The sequence below is a fragment of the Camelus bactrianus genome, chromosome 3 (assembly GCF_048773025.1).
Source record: "Camelus bactrianus isolate YW-2024 breed Bactrian camel chromosome 3, ASM4877302v1, whole genome shotgun sequence".
NCBI lineage: Eukaryota > Metazoa > Chordata > Mammalia > Artiodactyla > Camelidae > Camelus > Camelus bactrianus.
The window spans coordinates 37,275,384-37,280,542 of NC_133541.1; positions in this window are offsets into that span (position 1 = coordinate 37,275,384).

Sequence of the window (5,159 nt, forward strand, 5' to 3'; positions counted from 1 at the left end):
AAACATTTTAAGATGGCGGCTTTAAATTTTTTGTCAGGTGATTCTAACATCTCTGTCACCTCAGTGTTGGCACTTTTGTCTTTTTTCATTCACTCCGAGATCTTCCTAGGTTTTGGTATACTGAGTGATTTTAAATTGAAACCTGTAAATTTTGGATACAGGCAGACTTCTCTGATCTCATTTGGTTCCAGCTTACTCTAGAGGCATGAGTACAGGACACATTACATGATCCTTTTAATTCTACCAAAAGAAAAATAACAACGAAAGCACAATAATAAACAGTAATTAGCACTTGATCTCATCGTTGGAGAACACTGTAGAGTGGTGGGGACCATGGCAACCTGGAAAGTCATCACCCTGATCAAAGGCAGCAGCTGCTATTCAGCTCTTATTGTTGATGTGAATGGGGTTGCAGGCGTGATGTTACCAGATATTCCGATTTTTTTTAAGAAGTCAGACATCCAGATTTTTGTACATACTTCTCCTATTTTAAAATAATAAAAACTAGTTATTTAAATTATTTAAACAATATGTTGGTCGATACCATGAAGACCAAATGACATCACTAACAGTAATTAGAGCATAGTCTGTGTGAGACCAGTTGACAACCTTTGCTAATTTATTAGAATATTTTTTTTTTCTAAGCAAGAATTTTTGTTTTGGAGAGAGACATATATTCTCATGTGAGAGGCTCACAGGAAACCAGAAGTTAAGATGTAAATTCTCATCATAGCTGGAACTGGAACTGAGCCAGTCTGGAGGATGCTCAGCCTAGACAGCATTGTTGCCTCACTGTGGTGTTATGGGGAATTAAGGGAAAGGATACGTTCACATGTGGGCCGGAGAAATAAAAGGGCAGCAATAGGGGGAGTTGGAGGGGGAGCATCCAGAACTACAGGCACAGTGGCCAGAAGCTAAGTCACCCAGGTGACTGCAAAGACACAGATGCAGTGGAGTCTGATGAGGTGACACCTGCCACCCAATCCCCCAGAACCTTGAAAAGAGCCAGCAGAGGTCCTGTTCTAACCTAGTGGGGACATTCACATAATAGCAGACTTCATGTAGTCTCCTTTATATACTCAAATGATTGAGACTAAGGGTTATTTGGTCCACACCCATTATATAGATAGGTAAACTTGGGTCAGGGGTGATAACAGCAAAAACAGCCAATAGTAATAGCCAGTAAATAACAGAGCTGGCATTTGCACCAAACTGGACTGATCACAAAATCTATACTATGTTTACTAAAGGGAAAGTGGGGGATTCTGGAAAAAAATTCTGGAGAAGATTGGGCACATTTAGCCAGACACCATGAATAGCATGGGAGGAAATTTAGATGTGGACACTCTAAATGGCCACCTGTGAAGAAGACACTGAAAGCCTGCAAGTGGAGACCTACAGGGTTGAGAAAGGCAGAAGAGTCTTTTTGGTTTTTTTTTGGGGGGGGGGGTTTGCCAGGAAGTGACTGGCCAGCTGACCAAGACAGAGCTAAGTCATTGATCACCCAGTGTGGCCCACATGTTGCTTCAAAAATGATCACAGTCCATCAGGCAGCATCCACTGAATGCACTCAAAGTTTACAATTCTAGACAACAAACTGAGAAAGTGAAAAGGCACACTGTCCAGACAGATTGCTGCTTAGCAAGTGAACCCACAGAGTCCTGATGTCTGCATCCCTCAGCCTAACCTAAAACTGGCCATGGGCCACAGCATGTTTTTCATCCCTAGCCACAGCTTCAAAGTAGAGAGAAAACTACTTTTTGCTAGTTAGTGCCAGTCAGACTGTGCCAGTGCCCCCACCAAAAGCTGGGGTGATGCCTCAGTCTTTGAGATGACTCCCAGATCTCACTGAAAATACAATGTAAGTGCAGTGCCCTTGAAAGAACAGAATCAGTGGTGTACTGGTAAATGTTTAGCAATGGGTTGGCCCTTGGCAGGAAAAGCCCTAATTTATAGTGTTTGCCAATTTCTTTGGAGGAAATACTCCATTATAGCCAATTTCAAGCAACTGAACATGGAGCTGGGAAGAGAATGCACATCAGCCCACCACTGTATAGAACAGACATGACTGAAATAAATAACCTCAAGAGCACAGATATTCATAGAACATAGTAAAATTATTGACGTGATGAGTTTCGAGTATTAAATATCTTCCTTTTTATGTGATTTACTTAATTACAAGTTTATTCAATTTCGTTTTTAATATTGACTGTGTTTAAGTGTCTATGTTCTACGGGCCTATAAATTTCCTAAAAATTCAACAATTGGCTCTTGTGAGTTGGTACAAGCCAGAACCAGTATGCTACTGAGCCAGTGTTTTCTTTTATGAGTAAATATTGACTGAAAGGTAAACTTGTATTTAGAATAGGTTTGCTGTATTGTTTTACTTAATGTTAATGACTTGTCAAATTGTGATTTCTTTCATCTACTCATCCCTCTATTGAACATATTAAAGGCCTAACCCAGTCTTCTGCATGTTTCCATTAAAATAAAATACACTATAGGTGCCATCTTTACAGTTTTATCCATCTCAAAAACAACATGAATGGGGGACAAAGGGCAGATAGGGGAAGATTGTAGTTGAAGAAGATAAACTGGTAGTTTAGAACCACTTCGCTGACAACAAACTCTGTATCAAATTTAATGCTGTTCCTAAAGATCAAAAAGGCAGATGGGCACATGTAGAAATCAGGATGTGCTCAAGCAAAGATATGGATAATCCGCACTCTTGAGGATTTTTGTTCAGGGGTGTGTCCCCAGTGCCCAACACAGTACCCAGCAGATGTGCAATGGTATCTGATGCTCCCATTCTTCAGGAGCAAGCTCCGTGCCCTTGATGCAGAGAGATTTATATAAAGAAGGAACTGATAAGCAAAATGAATTTACCCTTTGGAATTCAGTGCCCTGCTGCACTTGTCCAGAGTTCTAAGGAAGAGCTTCTTAGAAATGTTTCTATTGCTGGAAGGCCTACGGGGAGGTTATAAATTGTGCATCTCACCTCCAAACCTCTGTGAATTATTAAGGAAAATGAGTTTACTATCACCTATTTTGTAACAATTAATTAACAACCACACCAAGGTCAAACAGTTTCTCCTTAAATTAATAATGTCCTCACTCATGATGGGTTCACTTTCTCAGAGAAAATCTTCAGGTTGGTTTGTAAGACTGTTGGCTATCAACTAGATCTAGCCACCATCTGGCCCCAAAGCTTTAATGGAAATTGCATTTTCCCACCAGAAGTTACCTCCTCAGAGACTGCATTTTTCCCCTGGACAGGATCCCCTTCCTTGAGCTCCTGGCTATAAATTTCAACTGATTTAAAATTTTCTTAGTGAATCTGCTATGAAACATTTAGACTGCCAATAGCACTCAAAAAATTAAAAATAACTCCTTGACCACATACTTTTCATGTTCCACATAAATCCTCACTTAAGACATACAGAGTATACAACTTATGGCAAATCACGTTCTCACAGAACTAGAAGTAACTTGTCCAAGACTCTTTAAATCATCTTCTTTCTTGACATTCATGAAAGTAGCATTTGGAACTAGTAAATTCAAAGAATGGTCTATCAGGACAAATTTAAAATATTTCCCATTCTAAAGAGTATATATTTGATGGGGTTAAATTTCACCAGTAAGACTCTGAGCAAAAAAGGAAAAGGCAATAAACATTCCCCTACCTAGGTAAAGTGAGAAGAATAGAACTTCAAGTCCCATTTACCTTTTAAGATTAAGCACAACTGGAAACAATAATATACCCAGGAGGAAGCATGAAACCATCTTTCCAAGGTGGGATGTTGCATGTATCTGAAACATCAAACATAACCTAAGACATCTGTGAAAGATACAGGCTGTCTTCTAAGGATAATAGAGACAAGACATTTTCAAATATATACAGCAGGATGGTCAAAACATTAAAGTTCTCAAGAAAATTCATTTTTATCACATATGTAAATAATTTCACAAGGAAAACACACAGAATACTTTCACCAGGAAAAAAAAACTGTTTACATAAATGTATAACTAGTTCTGAAACTTATTTTCACACAAACATAATTTTAATCCAGTTATCATTATTTTATAAACTCTTTACCATGTAACAACAACAAAGTCCACATAGTCATCACTGTAACGACTGTAGTAGGTTGGGTTCCTCCAGAAGCTGAGACAGATATGAATGCAAATAGCTTCTTTAGGAGGTGATTCCAAGAAGCAGGAAACTGAGGAAGTGAGACAGAGAAGGACGTCAGTGAGCAGGGCTCAATCCCCATTGGAGACCTTTGGGAGACAGTGTGGAACACGCTGCAGAGTTAGCCCAACCAAGGAGTGAAGCAGCTGGGGTATTTCTGCACTAACTGCCACCAGTCATTAGTTGAGGGCTGTTCCCAAGAGGTGTTAATTCCCCAACACTTCAAGGCTGCTCTGCTCATAGGCTGAGAGGTAATCTCACATTACTATGCCATTGCTTTTCTATTTGCTTTGAGAAATACAGATTTAATTGTTCAAGTTTCATAAAGAAGTCAGTGTAACATCCATGTGAAACTTCGAATAGGTACCTAGGGACAGAGATGTGTTAAATTGTTTTGTTTAGTAATCAATGCTGTGGAAAGCTAAGCACATTATTATTATTCAAAAGGCATTCATTCACTTTACACCCATTATGATAGTTATTTAAAAAAAAAACAGAAAATAGCGAGTGTTGACAAGGATCTGGAGAAATTGGAACCCTTGTGCATTTCTGGTGGGGATGTAAAATGCAGTTGCTATGGAAAACAGTACAGCAGTTCCTCAAAAACTTAAAAACAGAATTATCCGTATGATCCAACAATTCTAATTCTGGGTATATACCCCAAGGAATTGAAAGCAGGGACTCAAACAGGTATTTTATACACCATGTTCACAACAGACAAAAGGCAGAAGCAATCCAAGTGTCCATCAGTGGATGAACAGGGAAACAAAATGTGGTATATACATATAAAGGAATATTATCTAGCCTTAAAAGAGAAAGAAAATTTTGACACAAGTTACAATATGGATAAACCTTGAAAACGTTATGCTAAGTGAAATAAGCCAGTCACAAAAGAACAAATACTGTGTGGTTCCCCTTATACAAGGTACCAAGAACAGTTAAATTTATAGGGACAGAAAGCAGACCT